This window comes from Ranitomeya variabilis, chromosome 1, assembly GCF_051348905.1.
Source record: "Ranitomeya variabilis isolate aRanVar5 chromosome 1, aRanVar5.hap1, whole genome shotgun sequence".
NCBI lineage: Eukaryota > Metazoa > Chordata > Amphibia > Anura > Dendrobatidae > Ranitomeya > Ranitomeya variabilis.
In genome coordinates this window covers 549580418-549605061 of record NC_135232.1, presented here as the reverse complement: position 1 = coordinate 549605061, position 24644 = coordinate 549580418, and the positions used below count along the sequence as shown (strand labels likewise).

General features: G+C 47.7%; 1 protein-coding gene across 1 annotated transcript in view; it reads right to left on the bottom strand.

Annotated features, from left to right (window-relative positions):
- Positions 1–24644, bottom strand: part of LOC143796841 (uncharacterized) — a 42695-nt gene that overhangs the window by 5109 nt on the left and 12942 nt on the right. The window lies entirely within an intron of this gene.

Here is a 24644-nt window from a genome sequence, read left to right as displayed (position 1 = left end):
CGCAACACACATAACTGAGGGCAATCGACAGTCATAAAAGAGCGCAATACTCATAACAGAGTGCAAACAACAGACATAAAAGAGCGCAACACACATAACAGAGGGCATACCGACAGTCATAAAAGAGCGCAACACACATAACAGAGGGCAACCGACAGTCATAAAACAGCGCAACACACATAACAGGGCATACCGACAGTCATAAAAGAGCGCAACACACATAACAGAGGGCATACCGACAGTCATAAAAGAGCACAACATATAACAGGGGGCATACCGACAGTCATAAAAGAGCGCAACACACATAACAGGGGGCATACCGACAGTCATAAAAGAGCGCAACACACATAACGGGGCATACCGACAGTCATAAAAGAGCGCAATACACATAACAGAGGGCATACAGACAGTCATAAAAGAGAGCAACACACATAACAGAGGGCAACCGACAGTCATAAAAGAGTGCAACACACATAACAGGGGGCAACCGACAGTCATAAAAGAGCGCAATACTCATAACAGAGTGCAAACCACAGACATAAAAGAGCGCAACACACATAACAGAGGCAACCGGCAGTCATAAAAGAGCGCAACATATAGCGGGGCATACCGACAGTCTTAAAAGAGCACAACACACATAACAGGGGGCATACCGACAGTCATAAAAGAGCACAACACACAAAACAGAGGGCATACCGACAGTCATAAAAGAGCACAACACACATAACGGGGCATACCGACAGTCATAAAAGAGCGCAACACACATAACGGGGCATACCGACAGTCATAAAAGAGCGCAACACACACAACAGAGGGCAACCGACAGTCATAAAACAGCGCAACACACACAACAGAAGGTAACCGACAGTCACAAAAGAGCGCAACACACATAACAGAGGGCAACCGACAGTTATAAAAGAGCGCAACACACATAACGGGGCATACCGACAGTCATAAAAGAGAGCAACATAAATAACAGGGGGCATACCAACAGTCATAAAAGAGCGCAACACACATAACGGGGCATACCGACAGTCATAAAAGAGCGCAACATACATAACAGGGGGCAACCGACAGTCATAAAAGAGCGCAACACACAAAACAGAGGGCATACCGACAGTCATAAAAGAGCGCAACACACATAACGGGGCATACCGACAGTCATAAAAGAGCGCAACACACACAACAGAGGGCAACCGACAGTCAAAAGAGCGCAACACACATAACAGAGGGCAACCGACAGTCATAAAATAGCGCAACACACATAACAGAGGGCAACCGACAGTCAAAAGAGCGCAACACACATAACAGAGGGCAACCGACAGTCATAAAATAGCGCAACACACATAACAGAGGGCAACCGACAGTCATAAAATAGCGCAACACACATAACAGAGGGCATACGACAGTCATAAAAGAGCGCAACACACGTAACAGAAGGCATACCGACAGTCATAAAAGAGCGCAACACACATAACAGAGGGCAACCGACAGTCATAAAAGAGCGCAACACACATACAGTAACAGAGGGTAACCGACAGTCATAAAAGAGTGCAACACACATAACAGGGGGCAACCGACAGTCATAAAAGAGCGCAACACACAAAACAGAGGGCATACCGACAGTCATAAAAGAGCGCAACACACATAACGGGGCATACCGACAGTCATAAAAGAGCGCAACACACACAACAGAGGGCAACCGACAGTCATAAAAGAGCGCAACACACAAAACAGAGGGCATACCGACAGTCATAAAAGAGCGCAACACACATAACGGGGCATACCGACAGTCATAAAAGAGCGCAACATACATAACAGGGGGCAACCGACAGTCATAAAAGAGCGCAACACACAAAACAGAGGGCATACCGACAGTCATAAAAGAGCGCAACACACATAACGGGGCATACCGACAGTCATAAAAGAGCGCAACACACATAACAGGGGGCATACGACAGTCATAAAAGAGCGCAACACACATAACAGAGGGCAACCGACAGTCATAAAAGAGCGCAACACACATAACAGAGGGCATACGACAGTCATAAAAGAGCGCAACACACGTAACAGAGGGCAACCGACAGTCAAAAGAGCGCAACACACATAACAGAGGGCAACCGACAGTCATAAAATAGCGCAACACACATAACAGAGGGCATACGACAGTCATAAAAGAGCGCAACACACGTAACAGAGGGCATACCGACAGTCATAAAAGAGCGCAACACACATAACAGAGGGCAACCGACAGTCATAAAAGAGCGCAACACACATACAGTAACAGAGGGTAACCGACAGTCATAAAAGAGTGCAACACACATAACAGGGGGCAACCGACAGTCATAAAAGCGCAACACACATAACAGAGGGCATACCGACAGTCATAAAAGAGCGCAACACACATAACAGAGGGCATACCGACAGTCATAAAAGGGCGCAACACACATAACGGGGCATACCGACAGTCATAAAAGAGCGCAACACACATAACAGAGGGCATACCGACAGTCATAAAAGGGCGCAACACACATAACAGAGGGCAACCGACAGTCATAAAAGAGCACAACACACATAACGGGGCATACCGACAGTCATAAAAGAGCGTAACACACATAACAGAGGCATACCGACAGTCATAAAAGAGCGCAACACACATAACGGGTCATACCGACAGTCATAAAAGAGCGTAACACACATAACAGAGGCATACCGACAGTCATAAAAGAGCGCAACACACATAACAGAGGGCAACCGACAGTCATAAATGAGCGTAACACACATAACGGGGCATACCGACAGTTATAAAAGAGCGCAACACACATAACAGAGGGCAACCGACAGTCATAAAAGAGCGCAACACACATAACGGGGGCAACCGACAGTCATAAAAGAGCACAACACACATAACGGGGCATACCGACAGTCATAAAAGAGTGCAACACACATAACAGAGGGCAACCAACAGTCATAAAAGGGCGCAACACACATAACAGAGGGCAACCGACAGTCATAAAAGAGCGCAACACACATAACAGGGGGCATACCGACAGTCATAAAAGGGCGCAACACACATAACACAGGGCAACCGACAGTCATAACAGGGCGCAACACACATAACAGAGTGCAAACGACAGTCATAAAAGAGCGCAACACACATAACAGAGGGCATACCGACAGTCATAAAAGAGCGCCACACATATAACGGGGCATACCGACAGTCATAAAAGAGCGCAACACACATAACAGAGGGCATACCGACAGTCATAAAAGAGCGCAACACACATAACAGAGGGCAACCGACAGTCATAAAAGAGCGCAACACACATAACGGGGCATACCGACAGTCATAAAAGAGCGCAACACACATAACAGAGGGCAACCGACAGTCATAAAAGAGCACAACACACATAACGGGGCATACCGACAGTCATAAAAGAGCGCAACACACATAACAGAGGCATACTGACAGTCATAAATGAGCGTAACACACATAACAGGGGGCAACCGACAGTCATAAATGAGCGTAACACACATAACAGAGGGCAACTGACAGTCATAAAAGAGTGCAGCACGCACAACAGAGGGCATACCGACAGTCATAAAAGAGCGCAACACACATAACAGGGCATACCGACAGTCATAAAAGAGCGCAACACACATAACACAGGGCAACCGACAGTCATAACAGGGCGCAACACACATAACAGAGTGCAAACGACAGTCATAAAAGAGCGCAACACACATAACAGAGGGCATACCGACAGTCATAAAAGAGCGCAACACACATAACAGAGTGCAAACGACAGTCATAAAAGAGCGCAACACACATAACAGAGGGCAACCGACAGTCATAAAAGGGCGCAACATACATAACAGAGGGCATACCGACAGTCATAAAAGAGCGCCACACATATAACGGGGCATACCGACAGTCATAAAAGAGCGCAACACACATAACAGAGGGCATACCGACAGTCATAAAAGGGCGCAACACACATAACACAGGGCAACCGACAGTCATAACAGGGCGCAACACACATAACAGAGTGCAAACGACAGTCATAAAAGAGCGCAACACACATAACAGAGTGCAAACGACAGTCATAAAAGAGCGCAACACACATAACGGGGCATACCGACAGTCATAAAAGAGCGCAACACACATAACAGAGGCATACCGACAGTCATAAAAGAGCGCAACACACATAACAGAGGGCAACCGACAGTCATAAAAGAGCGCAACACACATAACGGGGCATACCGACAGTCATAAAAGAGCGCAACACACATAACAGAGGGCAACCGACAGTCATAAAAGAGCACAACACACATAACGGGGCATACCGACAGTCATAAAAGAGCGCAACACACATAACAGAGGCATACTGACAGTCATAAATGAGCGTAACACACATAACAGGGGGCAACCGACAGTCATAAATGAGCGTAACACACATAACAGAGGGCAACTGACAGTCATAAAAGAGCGCAACACACATAACGGGGGCAACCGACAGTCATAAAAGAGCGCAACACACATAACAGAGGGCAACCGACAGTCATAAAAGGGCGCAACACACATAACAGAGGGCAACCGACAGTCATAAAAGAGCGCCACACATATAACGGGGCATACCGACAGTCATAAAAGAGCGCAACACACATAACAGGGAGCATACCGACAGTCATAAAAGGGCGCAACACACATAACAGAGGGCAACCGACAGTCATAAAAGAGCGCAACACACATAACGGGGCATACCGACAGTCATAAAAGAGCGCAACACACATAACAGAGGGCATACCGACAGTCATAAAAGGGCGCAACACACATAACAGAGGGCAACCGTCAGTCATAAAAGAGCGCAACAAACATAACGGGGCATACCGACAGTCATAAAAGAGCGCAACACACATAACAGAGGGCAACCGACAGTCATAAAAGGGCGCAACACACATAACAGAGGGCAACCGACAGTCATAAAAGAGCACAACACACATAACGGGGCATACCGACAGTCATAAAAGAGCGCAACACACATAACAGAGGGCATACCGACAGTCATAAAAGAGCGCAACACACATAACAGAGGGCAACCGACAGTCATAAATGAGCGTAACACACATAACAGGGGGCAACCGACAGTCATAAATTAGCGTAACACACATAACGGGGCATACCGACAGTTATAAAAGAGCGCAACACACATAACAGAGGGCATACCGACAGTCATAAAAGAGCGCAACACACATAACAGAGGGCAACCGACAGTCATAAAAGAGCGCAACACACATAACGGGGGCAACCGACAGTCATAAAAGAGCGCAACACACATAACGGGGCATACCGACAGTCATAAAAGAGTGCAACACACATAACAGAGGGCATACCGACAGTCATAAAAGGGCGCAACACACATAACGGGGGCAACCGACAGTCATAAAAGGGCGCAACACACATAACAGAGGGCATACGACAGTCATAAAAGAGCGCCACACATATAACGGGGCATACCGACAGTCATAAAAGAGTGCAACACACATAACAGAGGGCAACCGACAGTCATAAAAGGGCGCAACACACATAACAGAGGGCAACCGACAGTCATAAAAGAGCGCAACACACATAACAGAGGGCAACCGACAGTCATAAAAGAGCGCAACACACATAACAGGGGGCATACCGACAGTCATAAAAGAGCGCAACACACATAACAGAGGCATACCGACAGTCATAAATGAGCGTAACACACATAACAGAGGGCATACCGACAGTCATAAAAGAGCGCAACACACATAACGGGGCATACCGACAGTTATAAAAGAGCGCAACACACATAACAGAGGGCATACCGACAGTCATAAAAGAGCGCAACACACATAACGGGGCATACCGACAGTCATAAAAGAGTGCAACACACATAACGGGGCATACCGACAGTCATAAAAGAGCGCAACACACATAACGGGGCATACCGACAGTCATAAAAGAGCGCAACACACACAACAGAGGGCAACCGACAGTCAAAAGAGCGCAACACACATAACAGAGGGCAACCGACAGTCATAAAAGAGCGCAACACACATAACAGAGGGCATACGACAGTCATAAAAGAGCGCAACACACATAACAGAGGGCATACCGACAGTCATAAAAGAGCGCAACACACATAACAGAGGGCATACCGACAGTCATAAAAGAGCGCAACACACATACAGTAACAGAGGGCAACCTACAGTCATAAAAGAGCGCTACACACATAACAGGGGGCATACCGACAGTCATAAAAGAGCGCAACACACATAACAGAGGGCATACTGACAGTCATAAAAAAGCGCAACACACATAACAGAGGGCAACTGACAGTCATAAATGAGCGTAACACACATAACAGGGGGCAACCGACAGTCATAAAAGAGTGCAACACACATAACAGAGGGCAACTGACAGTCATAAATGAGCGTAACACACATAACAGGGGGCAACCGACAGTCATAAATGAGCGTAACACACATAACGGGGCATACCGACAGTCATAAAAGAGCGCAACACACATAACAGAGGGCATACCGACAGTCATAAAAGAGCGCAACACACATAACAGAGGGCATACCGACAGTCATAAAAGAGCGCAACACACATAACAGAGGGCAACCGACAGTCATAAAAAAGCGCAACACACATAACGGGGCATACTGACAAGCGCAACACACATAACAGGGGGCATACGACAGTCATAAAAGAGCGCAACACACATAACAGGGAGCAACCGACAGTCATAGAAGAGCGCAACACACATAACAGAGGGCAACCGACAGTCATAAAAGAGCGCAACACACATAACAGAGGGCATACTGACAGTCATAAAAGAGCGCAACACACATAACAGAGGGCATACCGACAGTCATAAAAGAGCGCAACACACATAACAGAGGCAACCGACAGTCAAAAAAGAGCGCAACACACATAACAGAGGGCATACTGACAGTCATAAAAGAGCGCAACACACATAACTGTTGTGATCCGCTTTTTGGGCTCCCCTAGTGGTGGCTGGTGGTACTGGAGACTTGTATGTTCTTTTCTGCCTCAGCTCACCTGCTTCCATCAGTTTTGGGAGTTCCCTATTTAGCCTTGCTCTCCAGTCACTTCCTTGCCGGTCATCATTGTAACCTGAGTCTTTCAGTTGCATGTTCCTGCTACCAGTCTGCTGATCAGCTAAGTGGACTCTTGTCCTTTTTGTTTTGTATTTTTTGTCCAGTTTACAGTTTGTCATTTCCTGTTACTGGAAGCTCTTGTGGACTGAAATTGCCACTCCTGTGTCATGAGTTGACACAGGAGTCTTAAAGTAATTTCAGGATGGGTTTTTGAAAGGGTTTTTCAGCTGACCGTGAAGTCCTCTTTTGTATCCTTCCTCTATCTAGTAAGTGGACCTCGCTTTGCTAAATCTACCTTCATACTGTGTATGTCTTTTCCTCTGAACTCACCGTTAATATATGTGGGGGCTACTATCATCTTTGGGGAATTTCACTAGAGGTAAGCCAGGTCTGTTCCTTCCTCTTCCAGGCGTAGTTAGTTCTCCGGCTGGCGCATGGCATCTAGGCAGCCGTAGGAATGCTTCCTGGCTACTGTTAGTTGTGTGGTAGATTTAGGTCACGGTCAGCTTGAGTTTCCATCACCCGAGGGCTAGTTGTTGTGAAATTGGATTTTGGGCTCCCCCGGTGGCCACTGGTGGAATTGAACTTGTGTGCATCATCCCCTCTGTTCACCTGTTCCCATCAGGATGTGGGAGTCGCTATTTAACCTTGCTCCTCTGTCACTTCCATGCCGGTCAACATTGTAATCAGAAGCCTTTCTGTGCATGTTCCTGCTTCTAGACAACTCCCAGCTAAGTGGACTTTTTGTCCTTGTTTGTTTTTTGCATTTTGTTCCAGTTCACAGCTGCAGTTTCGTTTCTGTGTCTGGAAAGCTCTTGTGATCTGAAATTGCCACTCTGATGTTATGAGTTAATACTAGAGTCTTAAAGTAATTTCAGGATGGTGTTTTGATAGGGTTTTCAGCTGACCATGAAAGTGCCCTTTCTGTCTTCCTGCTATCTAGTAAGCGGACCTCGATTTTGCTAAACCTATTTTCATACTACGTTTGTCATTTTCATCTAAAATCACCGCCAATATATGTGGGGGCCTCTGTCTGCCTTTCGGGGAAATTTCTCTAGAGGTGAGCCAGGACTGTATTTTCCTCTGCCAGGATTAGTTAGTCCTCCGGCTGGCGCTGGGCGTCTAGGGATAAAACGTAGGCACGCTACCCGGCTACTATCAGTTGTGCGGCAGGTTTAGTTCATGGTCAGTTTAGTTTCCATCCTTCCAAGAGCTAGTTCTTATGTATGCTGGGCTATGTTCTCTTGCCATTGAGAACCATAACAATTTGACCGGCCCGCAAAGGGTTAAATTAATTGGCAGAGAAAGGAGAGAAAAAAGAAGTCTGCTGAAAATTTTTTTTTTTTTTTTTTTTCTTTCAGTTCTGAGTGTGCTTCCAATTGAATCACTTGCAAGTCTGCCTATATTGCAGCCTTCCTCTCTCTCTCTCCTTCTAATCCTGGAATGGCTCTGTGTTCACCTGTTTAAAATGGATATTCAGAGTTTAGCTGCAGGTTTGAATAATCTCACCACGAAAGTTCAAAATTTACAAGACTATGTTGTTCATGTTCCTATATCTGAACCTAGAATTCCTTTGCCTGAATTTTTCTCGGGGAATAGATCTTGCTTTCAAAATTTCAAAAAGAATTGCAAGTTGTTTTTGTCCCTGAAATCTCGCTCTGCTGGAGATCCTGCCCAGCAGGTCAGGATTGTGATTTCCTTGCTCCGGGGCGACCCTCAAGATTGGGCTTTTGCATTGGCTCCAGGGGATCCTGCGTTGCTCAATGTGGATGCGTTTTTTCTGGCCTTGGGGTTGCTTTATGAGGAACCTCATTTAGAGCTTCAGGCGGAAAAAGCCTTGATGTCCCTATCTCAGGGGCAAGATGAAGTTGAAATATATTGCCAAAAATTCCGTAAATGGTCTGTGCTTACTCAGTGGAATGAGTGCGCCCTGGCGGCGAATTTCAGAGAGGGTCTCTCTGATGCCATTAAGGATGTTATGGTGGGGTTCCCTGTGCCTGCGGGTCTGAATGAGTCCATGACAATGGCTATCCAGATCGATAGACGTCTGCGGGAGCGCAAACCTGTGCACCATTTGGCGGTGTCTACTGAGAAGACGCCAGAGAATATGCAATGTGATAGAATTCTGTCTAGAAGCGAACGGCAGAATTTTAGACGAAAAAATGGGTTGTGCTTTTATTGTGGTGATTCAACTCATGTTATATCAGCATGCTCTAAGCGTACTAAGAAGCTTGATAAGTCAGTTTCAATTGGCACTTTTCAGTCTAAGTTTATTCTATCTGTGACCCTGATTTGTTCTTTATCATCTATTACCGCGGACGCCTATGTCGACTCTGGCGCCGCTTTGAGTCTTATGGATTGGTCCTTTGCCAAACGCTGTGGGTATGATTTAGAGCCTCTTGAAACTCCTATACCTCTGAAGGGGATTGACTCCACCCCATTGGCTAGTAATAAACCACAATACTGGACACAAGTAACTATGCGAATTAATCCGGATCATCAGGAGATTATTCGCTTTCTTGTGCTGTATAATCTGCATGATGTGTTGGTACTTGGATTGCCATGGCTGCAATCTCATAACCCAGTCCTCGACTGGAAAGCTATGTCTGTGTTAAGCTGGGGATGTAAGGGGATGCATGGGGACGAACCTTTGGTTTCCATTTCATCATCTATTCCCTCTGAGATTCCTGAATTCTTGTCTGACTATCGTGATGTTTTTGAAGAACCTAAGCTTGGTTCATTACCTCCGCACCGGGAGTGCGATTGTGCCATAGATTTGATTCCGGGTAGTAAATACCCTAAGGGTCGTTTATTTAATCTGTCTGTGCCTGAACATGCTGCTATGCGAGAATATATAAAGGAGTCCTTGGAAAAGGGACATATTCGTCCTTCGTCATCTCCCTTAGGAGCCGGTTTTTTCTTTGTGTCTAAGAAAGATGGCTCTTTGAGGCCGTGTATTGATTATCGGCTTTTGAATAAAATCACGGTTAAATATCAATATCCGTTGCCACTGCTGACTGATTTGTTTGCTCGCATAAAGGGGGCCAAGTGGTTCTCTAAGATAGATCTCCGTGGGGCGTATAATTTGGTGCGAATTAAGCAGGGGGATGAGTGGAAAACCGCATTTAATACACCCGAGGGCCACTTTGAGTATTTGGTGATGCCTTTTGGCCTTTCAAATGCCCCTTCAGTCTTTCAGTCCTTTATGCATGACATTTTCCGTGATTATTTGGATAAATTTATGATTGTGTATCTGGATGATATTCTGATTTTTTCGGATGACTGGGACTCTCATGTCCAGCAGGTCAGGAGGGTTTTTCAGGTTTTGCGGTCTAATTCCTTGTGTGTGAAGGGTTCTAAGTGCGTTTTTGGGGTTCAAAAGATTTCCTTCTTGGGATACATTTTTTCCCCCTCTTCCATCGAGATGGATCCTGTCAAGGTTCAGGCTATTTGTGATTGGACGCAACCCTCTTCTCTTAAGAGTCTTCAGAAATTTTTGGGCTTTGCTAACTTTTATCGTCGATTTATTGCTGGTTTTTCTGATGTTGTTAAACCATTGACTGATTTGACTAAGAAGGGTGCTGATGTTGCTGATTGGTCCCCTGCTGCTGTGGAGGCCTTTCGGGAGCTTAAGCGCCGCTTTTCTTCCGCCCCTGTGTTGCGTCAGCCTGATGTTGCTCTTCCTTTCCAGGTTGAGGTCGACGCTTCTGAAATCGGAGCTGGGGCGGTTTTGTCGCAGAGAAGTTCCGACTGCTCCGTGATGAAACCTTGTGCTTTTTTTTCTCGTAAATTTTCGCCCGCCGAGCGGAATTATGATATTGGGAATCGGGAGCTTTTGGCCATGAAGTGGGCTTTTGAGGAGTGGCGTCATTGGCTTGAGGGGGCTAGACATCAGGTGGTGGTATTGACCGACCACAAAAATTTAATTTATCTTGAGTCCGCCAGACGCCTGAATCCTAGACAGGCGCGCTGGTCGTTGTTTTTCTCTCGGTTTAATTTTGTGGTGTCATACCTACCGGGTTCTAAGAATGTTAAGGCGGATGCCCTTTCTAGGAGTTTTGAGCCTGACTCCCCTGGTAATTCTGAACCTACAGGTATCCTTAAGGATGGAGTGATATTGTCTGCCGTTTCTCCAGACCTGCGGCGGGCCTTGCAGGAGTTTCAGGCGGATAGACCTGATCGTTGCCCACCTGGTAGACTGTTTGTTCCTGATGATTGGACCAGTAAAGTCATTTCTGAGGTTCATTCTTCTGCGTTGGCAGGTCATCCTGGAATCTTTGGTACCAGGGATTTGGTGGCAAGGTCCTTCTGGTGGCCTTCCCTGTCACGAGATGTACGAGGCTTTGTGCAGTCTTGTGACGTTTGTGCTCGGGCCAAGCCTTGTTGTTCTCGGGCTAGTGGATTGTTGTTGCCCTTGCCTATCCCGAAGAGGCCTTGGACGCACATCTCGATGGATTTTATTTCAGATCTTCCTGTTTCTCAGAAGATGTCTGTCATCTGGGTGGTGTGTGACCGTTTCTCTAAGATGGTCCATTTGGTTCCCCTGCCTAAGTTGCCTTCTTCTTCCGAGTTGGTTCCTCTGTTTTTTCAAAATGTGGTTCGTTTGCATGGTATTCCGGAGAATATCGTTTCTGACAGAGGAACCCAATTCGTGTCTAGATTTTGGCGGGCATTCTGTGCTAGGATGGGCATAGATTTGTCTTTCTCGTCTGCTTTCCATCCTCAGACTAATGGCCAGACCGAGCGGATGAATCAGACTTTGGAGACATATTTGAGGTGTTTTGTGTCTGCAGATCAGGATGATTGGGTTGCTTTTTTGCCTTTAGCGGAGTTTGCCCTCAATAATCGGGCCAGCTCTGCCACCTTGGTGTCTCCTTTTTTCTGTAATTCGGGGTTTCATCCTCGATTTTCCTCCGGTCAGGTGGAGTCTTCGGATTGTCCTGGAGTGGATGCTGTGGTGGAGAGGTTGCATCAGATTTGGGGGCAGGTAGTGGACAATTTGAAGTTGTCCCAGGAGAAGACTCAGCTTTTTGCCAACCGCCGGCGTCGGGTTGGTCCTCGGCTTTGTGTCGGGGACTTGGTGTGGTTGTCTTCTCGTTTTGTCCCTATGAGGGTTTCTTCTCCTAAGTTTAAGCCTCGGTTCATCGGCCCGTACAAGATATTGGAGATTCTTAACCCTGTGTCCTTCCGTTTGGACCTCCCTGCATCTTTTTCTATTCATAATGTTTTTCATCGGTCATTATTGCGCAGGTATGAGGTACCCGTTGTGCCTTCCGTTGAGCCTTCTGCTCCGGTGTTGGTTGAGGGCGAGTTGGAGTACGTTGTGGAAAAAATCTTGGACTCCCGTGTTTCCAGACGGAAACTCCAGTATCTGGTCAAATGGAAGGGATACGGTCAGGAGGATAATTCTTGGGTGACTGCCTCTGATGTTCATGCCTCCGATCTGGTCCGTGCCTTTCATAGGGCTCATCCTGATCGCCCTGGTGGTTCTGGTGAGGGTTCGGTGCCCCCTCCTTGAGGGGGGGGTACTGTTGTGAAATTGGATTTTGGGCTCCCCCGGTGGCCACTGGTGGAATTGAACTTGTGTGCATCATCCCCTCTGTTCACCTGTTCCCATCAGGATGTGGGAGTCGCTATTTAACCTTGCTCCTCTGTCACTTCCATGCCGGTCAACATTGTAATCAGAAGCCTTTCTGTGCATGTTCCTGCTTCTAGACAACTCCCAGCTAAGTGGACTTTTGTCCTTGTTTGTTTTTTGCATTTTGTTCCAGTTCACAGCTGCAGTTTCGTTTCTGTGTCTGGAAAGCTCTTGTGATCTGAAATTGCCACTCTGATGTTATGAGTTAATACTAGAGTCTTAAAGTAATTTCAGGATGGTGTTTTGATAGGGTTTTCAGCTGACCATGAAAGTGCCCTTTCTGTCTTCCTGCTATCTAGTAAGCGGACCTCGATTTTGCTAAACCTATTTTCATACTACGTTTGTCATTTTCATCTAAAATCACCGCCAATATATGTGGGGGCCTCTGTCTGCCTTTCGGGGAAATTTCTCTAGAGGTGAGCCAGGACTGTATTTTCCTCTGCCAGGATTAGTTAGTCCTCCGGCTGGCGCTGGGCGTCTAGGGATAAAACGTAGGCACGCTACCCGGCTACTATCAGTTGTGCGGCAGGTTTAGTTCATGGTCAGTTTAGTTTCCATCCTTCCAAGAGCTAGTTCTTATGTATGCTGGGCTATGTTCTCTTGCCATTGAGAACCATAACAGCTAGTCTGTTATTTTGTGTTTCTGATGTTCCCATGCCATTGGGGAATCACGACACATAACAGAGGGCATACCGACAGCCATAAAAGAGCGCAACACACAAAACAGAGGGCATACCGACAGTCATAAAAGAGCGCAACACACATAACAGGGCATACCGACAGTCATAAAAGAGCGCAACACACATAACAGAGGGCAACCGACAGTCATAAAAGCGCAACCGACAGTCATAAAAGAGCGCAACACACATAACAGAGGCAACCGACAGTCATAAAAGAGCGCAACACACATAACGGGGCATACCGACAGTCATAAAAGAGCGTGTCACGATTCCCACCGTGACTGTCTCCAATTGTCACGATCCCTTAGCCGTGGCCCGCAGTTTGTCACGAAAATCCACAAGGATTCCTGACCACTGCCACCATTAGGTCACGGATTGGGGTGACTTTAGACCAGCAGACGGCTATCACATGTGCAGGGGGGCTTATCCTCGTTATCCCTCCACTGTCACAATGTGATAAAAAAAAACACACAAGGTTATTGACCTCTTAGTTTACAGCAGGGGCTTATTTTAGGTATCCCACTGCTCTTCAATATACCATGAACTGCAGGGATTTGTGTATCCCGCTTACAGTTTCACTCAACCCTTGCAGCTCTCTGGCGCCCCCCTTACTCTCAGGTCAGATTAGGTACTGCACCTAGGGTAATTAGCCGCCAGAAAGGCTGCCTGCTATGTACTGGCTATTGGGCGCGCTGCAGCGACGCGATAACTACTCCCACTCAGGCAGGAACAATAATTATCAAGCCGCAGTTGCTACAGTGACCCCCAAAACCCTGCACACGGTAAGCTGCCACCAGCTCCGATTAAACGGGTCCGGAGCTAACCCAAAACAGTAGCGTAATTCCCCTTCAAGAGACTTAGGGTACGTTTTTAGAGCAGGGAGGAAGAACTGGCATGAAATAATATACCCCACAAGGAGTAGGCAGTGCTTTATAAAAATATTTTACAAAGATGTTACAAGTGAGACAATTGCAAATATGTACAAGGTAATTATGAAAATAAAAGGATTAAATGAAGAAAAGATAACACTCACATTTCTCAGATCATTGCATTGCAGGCAACCATACGTCCCAGCTCATTGGACGTGCTGCTCAGGTCTGTCCAGGAAAAACTCACAACAACCCCCTGGAAGCCTGCCAGCAACTTTATAACCTACAGCCTGTGACCTCACAGAAAGGGCTGGCTTTTCCAATCCCTCCTACCTCTTCCTTTTTACTAACAGGGCATGAAATATATCTGATGCCCGTAACTTCGCTCCAGAACATGTCATAATCGTACCATACCCAGCATTCATCTCGTATTATCGCTGGCATTCTAGTGAGATCAAATATGTCCTATTTGGGATGTATATTTACAGAGAAATCCCTACTTCTTCACCTGATGGAGTTAAAGCTCATGTTTAGAGTGATGGGTAGCTCCTTCGATGGAGATTACAAATATATGTTTCCGTGGTCTTAACTTAAACGATTTGCCTAATATCTTACAAAAACAGAACAAAGGACTTTCATGATTCTAGAAGGTTCTAGTCCAGTGATAGCTGGACAAGAGCTTACGCGGCAGGAAATGCCGGTCGTAAATACCTTTATTCAATAAAACTCCCCTCTCACATACATTGGCAAGGCAAGCTCAACTCTGAAGTGAAAGAGAAGGGGGGTTTCTTAGCCCACATCCTGGGCTGACAAGAGAAACCCAACTTATATGATATTTCCTACCATATCGTGACACCTCCCCCTTTTGGTGTGCGTTACGGTGGCAGAACCTCTCAGTATGCCTCCATGCGCACCTCCGTGGGTTCACCCTGGCGGGAGAGTCCATCTGCATTCCCATTTGCCCGCTTTGTGTTTAATGGTGAAGTCAAATTGCTGAAGGGCAAGGCTCCAGCGTAGCAACCTGCCATTGGTTCCACACATGGTGCTTAGCCAGCGCAGAGGGTCGTGGTCGGTCACCACAGTGAAGGTGCGACCATACAAGTAGGGCTGCAAGCACTGCAGGGCCCAGACTATGGCCAGGCACTCCTTCTCAATGGTGGAGTAGGCCACTTCCCTCGGCAAAAGTTTCCGGCTCAGGTACAACACGGGGTGCTCTTGGTCCTCCGAGTCAACCTGGCTGAGCACAGCACCAAGGCCAAACTCGCTGGCATCGGTCTGTACCAAGAACGGTCGACTGCTGTCGACTGCTTTCAACACAGGGGCGTTGCACAGTGCTGTTTTCAACGCCTGGAAGGCCCCCTCACAGCCATCTGTCCAGTTGACGATGTGGGGTAGCTTCTTCCTGGTGAGGTCCGTCAAAGGTTTTTCCAGGCTACTGTAGTGCTGCACAAAGCGCCTATAGTACCCTGCAGTGCCCAGGAAGGACATCACCTGTTTCTTGATCCCAGGAGTGGGCCAGTTCACGATCACGCCCACTTTGTCAGGCTCCGGTTTCAGGGTGCCTCCGCCTACCCGGTGCCCCAGGTAGTGGACCTCCCTCATGCCCATCTGGCACTTTCCCGGCTTGATAGTCAGTCCTGCTCGGTGAATTCGCCCGAGCACCTCCTCGAGATGCTGCAGGTGTTCATCCCAGGAAGGACTGAAGATGGCAATGTCATGTAAGTACGCCACAGCGTACTTCTCCAGTCCCTGAAGCAGGAGATTGACCATCCGCTGGAAAGTGGCAGGGGCATTCTTCATGTGTGATAAAGGCGGACTTCTCCTGCGCCTCGGGGCTCAGGGGAATCTGCCAGTATCCTCGACTGAGATCCATTATTGTCAGGTATTTTGCGCCAGCTAACTTCTCAAGCAGCTCCTCGATGTGCGGCATTAGGTGCGCATCAGAGGCTGTAATGGCGTTGAGCCCCCTGTAGTCCACGCAGAACCGGGTGGTCCGGTCCTTCTTTGGCGCGAGAACTACAGGTGAGGCCCACGCGCTCTTTGACCGTCGAATCACCCCCAGCTGTAACATCTCATCGATCTCCTGGCGCATAATCTGCTGCACCTGGTCAGATTCGATAGGGTGTTCGCCATAGTGGGGCGTGATTCCCGGTGTCCACCTCGTGGACGGCTAACTCAGTCCTTCCAGGCCAGTTGGAGAACACGACCCGGAAGGGTTCCAGTGTGGTTTGCAACTGCAACCGCTGTGGTTCATCTAGCGAGGCGCTCACCTCCACGTCCTCAATGGACCCACGGGCCTTGGCTTGGGCCAGCATGTCCAGGAGGGTGTCTTCCTCCCCGTCTTCGGGTGCGCTGCAGACCGGTAGGACGAAAGGTTCACGTTCGTGATGAGCATTCATCATGTTGACGTGAAAGGCCTTTCGCCTACCCCGAGTGTGGTCAAGCGTGACCACGTAGGTGACCGGGTTGAGCTGTTGGTGGACGACGTACGGGCCCTCCCAGGCTGCCTGAAGCTTATCCGTTGGTACAGGAACCAGCACCCACACCTTTTGACCCACGTGGTAGGTCCGCTCCCGGGCGTTCTGGTCGTACCAGTGCTTCTGATCAGCCTGAGCATGCGTCATGTTGTCATGCACCAACTGCGTCAAGGTCTGCATCTTGTCACGGAAGCGCATGACATACTCCACTATGGACACTTCAGAAGGGTTCGGCTCCTCTTCCCAGGATTCTCTTACCAACCCAAGGGGTCCCCGGACTCGCCTGCCGTACAGGAGCTCGAAGGGGGAGAACCGCGTTGAGGCCTGCGGAACCTCTCGGTAAGCGAATAGCAGGTGTGGGAGGTACCGCTCCCAGTCGCGCCCTTGTGTCTCAACCAGCATGCGTAGCATCTGTTTGAGGGTACCATTGAAGCGTTCACACAAGCCATTGGTCTGTGGGTGATACGCACTCGATACCAGGTGCTTCACCTGCATTTTCTTACAGAGAGCCTCCATTAGGTGAGACATAAATTGGGTCCCTTGATCAGTAAGCATTTCCCTGGGAAATCCTACACGTGAAAAGATGGCCAACAGGGCATCCGCCACCTTATCTGCCCTAGTTGACGACAGAGCTACTGCCTCTGGGTACCGGGTAGCGTAGTCTACCACAGTAAGAATATATTGCTTTCCAGAGCTGCTGGGGACGGCCAGCGGGCCCACAAGGTCCACCGCAATCCTCTGGAAAGGCTCCTCTATCACTGGCAAAGGGATCAGGGGAGCCTTAAGAGCAGGCCCCACCTTCCCCACTCTTTGACAGGTGACACAGGAGCGGCAGTAGTTTGACACATCTGTCCCCATCTTAGGCCAATAGAAGTGTTGAGACAGCCGGGCCTTAGTTTTGCTGATCCCCAAGTGTCCAGCTAGCGGGATCTCATGGGCAATCCGCAACAACTCACCCCGGAATTGCTGCGGGACGACCAGCTGTCTTTCCCTCAACCACTCCTTTTGTGATTCTCCGGGTACTGTCTCCCGGTACAAACTTCCTCCTTCCCAGAACACCTTCTCCTTATCAGTCTCGGAGAATGGCGTCCTGGCGAGTTGTCTCAAACTCTCTAGGCTCGCATCTGTGTGCAGAGCGGCCTGAAACTCCTGGCTAGGGGAAGTGTTGTGAATTTTGATTCTGGGCTCCCCCGGTGGCCGCTTGTGGAATTGGACTTGTCATCCTCTTTCCTGTTTCACCTGGTTCCATCAGTAGTGGGTGTCGCTATTTAAGCTCATTTCTCTGGTGGTTTCTTGCCGGTCAACAATGTTATCTGATGCCTCTCAGTGCTTGTTCCTGCTTCTAGACAACTACTAGATAAGTTGGACTTTTGTCCATGTTTTGTTTTGCCTATTTGTTCCAGTTCACAGCTGAAGTTTTGTTACTGTGTCTGGAAAGCTCTCGTTGATCAGGGATTGCTACTCTGGTGTTATGAGTTAATGCCAGAGTTTAAGGTAATCTCTGGATGGTGTTTTGTTAGTGTTTTTCTGCTGACCATGAAAGTATACTATCTGTCTTCTGCTATCTAGTAAGCGGACCTCAAATTTGCTAAGACTATTTTCCTGCTGCGTTTGTTGTTTCATCTGAACTCACCGTCATTATATGTGGGGGGCTACTGTCTTCTTTGGAATATTTCTCTAGAGGTGAGCCAGGTCTTATATTTCCCTCTGCTAGCTATTTAGGTCTTAGGCCAGAGCTGGGCATCTAGCGATAAATAGGAAATGCTACCTGGCTATTTCTAGTTGCGCGGCAGGCTTAGTTCATGGTCAGTATAGTTCCATCTTCCGAGAGCTTGTCCCTCTATAGGCTTGCTATGATCTCTGCCTGCAGAGATCATGACAGTTTGACCGGCCCATAAAGTGTTAAAGACCCAGGTTGAGAAAGGAGAGTTATAAGAAGTCTGCTGGAATTTTTTTTTTTTTTTTTCCTCCAGTCTGCCTTGCTGCAGTCTTTTTTCTCTCTCTCCTCCTAATCTCTGTATGGCTCTGTGTGCACCTGACAATCATGGATCTCCAGAGTGTAACTGCGGGTTTGAATAATCTCATCACGAAAGTACAAAATTTACAAGATTTTGTGGTACATGCTCCGGTATCTGAGCCGAGAATTCCTTTGCCGGAGTTCTTCACAGGGAATAGAGCTAGCTTCCAGAATTTCCGAAATAATTGTAAGCTTTATTTGTCCCTGAAGTCTCGTTCAGCTGGAGACCCTGCTCAGCAGGTTAGGATTGTGATTTCCTTGCTCAGGGGTGACCCTCAAGATTGGGCCTTCTCATTGCCAGCAGGGGATCCTGCGTTACGCGATGTGGATGCGTTTTTTCTGGCCTTGGGCTTGCTTTATGAGGAACCTCATTTGGAACTTCAGGCAGAAAAAACTTTGATGGCACTATCTCAGGGGCAAGACGAAGCTGAAGTTTTCTGCCAAAAATTCCGTAAATGGTCTGTGCTTACTCAGTGGAATGAGTGCGCCTTGGCGGCAACTTTCAGAGAAGGTCTCTCTGATGCCGTTAAGGATGTTATGGTGGGGTTCCCTGTGCCTGCAGGTCTGAATGAGTCCATGACAATGGCTATTCAGATTGATAGGCGTCTGCGGGAGCGCAAACCGGTGCACCATCTGGCGGTGTCTATGGAAAAGACGCCAGAAAGTATGCAGTGTGATAGAATTCTGTCCAGGAGCGAGCGACAGAATTTTAGACGGAAGAATGGATTGTGTTTCTATTGTGGGGATTCTACTCATGTTATATCAGCATGCTCTAGGCGTACAAAGAAGCTTGATAAGTCTGTTTCCATTGGCACCATTCAGTCTAAGTTTATTTTGTCTGTAACCCTGATTTGCTCTTTGTCATCCATTGCCACGGACGCCTATGTTGACTCTGGCGCCGCTCTGAGTCTTATGGATTGGTCCTTTGCCAATCGTTGTGGTTTTGATTTAGAGCCTTTGGAGACTCTTATTCCTCTGAAGGGGATTGACTCCACCCCATTGGCTAATAATAAACCACAATACTGGACACAAGTAACCATGCGTATCAATCCGGATCACCAGGAGATTATTCGTTTCCTGGTGCTGTATAATTTACATGACGATTTGGTACTGGGATTGCCATGGTTGCAGTCTCACAACCCACTCTTGGACTGGAGAGCAATGTCTGTGTTGAGCTGGGGATGTAAGGGTATTCATGGGGACTTACCTTTGGTTTCTATTTCGTCGTCCATTCCCTCTGAAGTCCCTGAGTTCCTCTCTGATTATCAAGACGTCTTTGACGAACCCAAGCTTGGGTCGTTACCTCCGCACCGTGAGTGCGATTGTGCCATAGATTTGATACCGGGTTGTAAATATCCAAAGGGTCGTTTGTTTAATCTGTCTGTGCCGGAACATGCTGCTATGCGGGAATATATAAAGGAGTCTTTGGAAAAGGGACATATTCGTCCATCTTCTTCTCCCTTGGGAGCTGGGTTTTTCTTTGTCTCAAAAAAAGACGGCTCTTTGAGACCATGTATTGATTATCGGCTTCTGAATAAGATCACTGTTAAGTATCAATACCCATTGCCATTGCTTACTGATTTGTTTGCTCGTATAGAGGGTGCTAAGTGGTTCTCTAAAATTGATCTTCGTGGGGCGTATAATTTGGTGCGGATCAGGCAGGGGGATGAGTGGAAGACCGCATTTAATACGCCCGAGGGCCACTTTGAGTATTTGGTCATGCCTTTTGGTCTTTCTAATGCCCCTTCAGTTTTCCAGCCTTTTATGCATGATATTTTCCGCGATTTTCTGGATAAATTTATGATAATATATCTGGATGATATTCTGATTTTTTCTGATGACTGGGACTCTCATGTCCAGCAGGTCAGGAGAGTTTTTCAGGTTCTGCGGTCTAATTCTTTATGTGTGAAGGGGTCTAAGTGCGTTTTTGGGGTCCAGAAAATTTCCTTTTTGGGGTATATTTTTTCTCCCTCTTCCATTGAGATGGATCCCGTCAAGGTGCAAGCTATTTGTGACTGGACTCAGCCCTCCTCTCTTAAGGGTCTTCAGAGATTTTTGGGCTTTGCCAACTTTTACCGCCGATTTATTGCTGGTTTTTCGGATGTCGTTAAACCACTGACTGATTTGACCAGACAAGGCGCTGATGTTGCTAATTGGTCCCCTCATGCTGTAGAGGCCTTTCAGGAGCTTAAGCGCCGTTTTGCCTCTGCCCCTGTGTTGCGTCAGCCTGATGTGAATCTGCCTTTTCAGGTTGAGGTTGACGCTTCGGAGATCGGAGCTGGGGCAGTGTTGTCGCAGAAAGGTTCCGACTGCTCCGTCATTAGGCCTTGTGCCTTCTTTTCTCGCAAATTTTCGCCCGCAGAGCGGAATTATGATGTTGGGAATCGGGAGCTTTTGGCCATGAAGTGGGCGTTTGAGGAGTGGCGCCATTGGCTCGAGGGGGCTAGGCATCAGGTGGTGGTATTGACTGACCACAAAAATTTGATTTATCTTGAGACTGCCAGACGCCTGAATCCTAGACAGGCGCGCTGGTCTTTATTTTTTTCTCGCTTTAATTTTGTGGTGTCATACCTACCGGGTTCTAAGAATGTTAAGGCAGACGCCCTTTCTAGGAGTTTTGACCCGGACTCTCCTGGTAATTCTGAACCCACAGGTATCCTTAGGGAGGGAGTAATTTTGTCGGCCGTTTCTCCTGATCTGCGGCGGTCCTTGCAAGAGTTTCAGGCGGATAGACCGGATCGTTGTCCGCCTGATAGACTGTTTGTTCCGGATGATTGGACCAGCAGAGTCATCTCTGAGGTACATTCTTCTGCATTGGCAGGTCATCCCGGAATTTTTGGTACCAGGGATTTGGTGGCAAGATCCTTCTGGTGGCCTTCCCTGTCACGAGATGTGCGAGTCTTTGTGCAGTCATGTGACGTTTGTGCTCGGGCCAAGTCTTGTAGTTCTCGGGCTAGCGGACTGCTGTTGCCCTTGCCTATTCCTAAGAGGCCTTGGACACACATCTCGATGGATTTTATTTCAGATCTGCCTGTTTCCCAGAAGATGTCTGTCATCTGGGTGGTCTGTGACCGTTTCTCTAAAATGGTCCATTTGGTTCCTCTGCCCAAGTTGCCTTCTTCTTCTGAGTTGGTTCCTCTGTTTTTTCAGAATGTTGTCCGATTGCACGGTATTCCTGAGAATATTGTTTCTGACAGAGGTACTCAATTTGTGTCTAGATTTTGGCGGGCATTCTGTGCTAGGATGGGCATAGATTTGTCTTTTTCATCTGCTTTTCACCCTCAGACTAATGGCCAGACCGAGCGGACTAATCAGACCCTTGAGACATATCTGAGGTGTTTTGTCTCTGCTGACCAGGATGATTGGGTTGCTTTTTTGCCATTGGCAGAGTTCGCCCTCAATAATCGGGCCAGCTCTTCCACCTTGGTGTCCCCGTTTTTCTGTAATTCGGGGTTTCACCCTCGATTTTCCTCCGGTCAGGTGGAATCCTCGGATTGTCCTGGAGTGGATGCGGTGGTGGAGAGATTGCATCACATCTGGGGGCAGGTTATGGACAATTTGAAGTTGTCCCAGGAGAAGACTCAGCGTTTTGCCAACCGTCATCGTCGTGTTGGTTCTCGGCTTTGTGTTGGAGATTTGGTGTGGTTGTCTTCTCGTTTTGTCCCTATGAGGGTCTCTTCTCCTAAGTTTAAACCTCGGTTCATCGGCCCTTATAGAATATTGGAGATTCTTAATCCTGTTTCTTTCCGTTTGGACCTCCCTGCGTCCTTTTCCATTCATAACGTTTTTCATCGGTCGTTATTGCGCAGGTATGAGGTACCTGTTGTACCTTCAGTTGAGCCTCCTGCTCCGGTGTTGGTTGAGGGTGAGTTGGAGTACGTTGTGGAGAAAATTTTGGACTCTCGTGTTTCCAGACGGAGACTCCAGTATCTGGTCAACTGGAAGGGTTACGGCCAGGAGGATAATTCTTGGGTCAATGCATCTGATGTTCATGCTTCTGATCTTGTTCGTGCCTTCCATAGGGCTCATCCTGGTCGCCCTGGTGGATCTGGTGAGGGTTCGGTGCCCCCTCCTTGAGGGGGGGGTACTGTTGTGAATTTTGATTCTGGGCTCCCCCGGTGGCCGCTTGTGGAATTGGACTTGTCATCCTCTTTCCTGTTTCACCTGGTTCCATCAGTAGTGGGTGTCGCTATTTAAGCTCATTTCTCTGGTGGTTTCTTGCCGGTCAACAATGTTATCTGATGCCTCTCAGTGCTTGTTCCTGCTTCTAGACAACTACTAGATAAGTTGGACTTTTGTCCATGTTTTGTTTTGCCTATTTGTTCCAGTTCACAGCTGAAGTTTTGTTACTGTGTCTGGAAAGCTCTCGTTGATCAGGGATTGCTACTCTGGTGTTATGAGTTAATGCCAGAGTTTAAGGTAATCTCTGGATGGTGTTTTGTTAGTGTTTTTCTGCTGACCATGAAAGTATACTATCTGTCTTCTGCTATCTAGTAAGCGGACCTCAAATTTGCTAAGACTATTTTCCTGCTGCGTTTGTTGTTTCATCTGAACTCACCGTCATTATATGTGGGGGGCTACTGTCTTCTTTGGAATATTTCTCTAGAGGTGAGCCAGGTCTTATATTTCCCTCTGCTAGCTATTTAGGTCTTAGGCCAGAGCTGGGCATCTAGCGATAAATAGGAAATGCTACCTGGCTATTTCTAGTTGCGCGGCAGGCTTAGTTCATGGTCAGTATAGTTCCATCTTCCGAGAGCTTGTCCCTCTATAGGCTTGCTATGATCTCTGCCTGCAGAGATCATGACAGGGAAGCCAGAAGCGACGTCAGGGTCCCTTCCCCACGGGAGCCCTCTGGGACCTGCCCTGGGTCCACCTCTGGTTCAGTCATAATGATGACTGAGGAGGGTCCGGAAGGCAGACAGTTATCTGCGTTCCGGGCACTCTGACTGCGGGTGACAGCAGCTACGTAGGCTGTCTCCCCGGGGGTTTCTACAGACCCATCAGCCGACGCTGCTATGGGCGCTACCTCCCCATCCACCCCCATTACCTCAGGAGCATTGCTACTTATGGGCCAGTTACCTTCCTCGGTGGCACTGGTCAATTGCATGGCATCACCTTCCTCACAGTTCCCATGTATCTCCCCATTTCTTGTAGCACCGACACTTGCCCCTGCTAGGGGTTCCTCAGCCGTCTGTTGTGAATTAGACTTTTTTGGCTCCCTCTTGTGGTCACTAGTGATATGACTCTGGGATTGTCTTTCCTCAGTTTGGCACCCACCTGGGTCGTTAGTCCAGGGGTGTTGCTATATAAACTTTCTGGTTTCTCAGTCCAGTGCCTGGCATCATTGTAATCAGTTCCTTTCTGTTTGCTCCTGTCTGCTGGTCTTGGATCTTGCAAAATTAAGCTAAGTCCTGCTTCCTTGTTTTTTGGTTATTTGCTTGCTCTATTTTTTGTCCAGCTTGTACTAAATGTGATTCCTGATTCTGCTGGAAGCTCTAGGGGGCTGGTGTTCTCCCCCCGGGCCGTTAGACGGTTCGGGGGTTCTTGAATATCCAGCGTGGAAATTTTGATAGGGTTTTTGCTGACCATATAAGTCTTCTTACTATATTCTGCTATTAGTCAGTGGGCCTCTCTTTGCTAAATATCTAGTTCATTCTTACGTTTGTCTTTTCTCCTTACCTCACCGTTATTATTTGTTGGGGGCTTGTATCCAACTTTTGGGGTCTTTTCTCTGGAGGCAAGAAAGGTCTATCTTTTCCCTTCTAGGGTTAGTTAGTTCTCCGGCTGGCGCGAGACGTCTAGAAC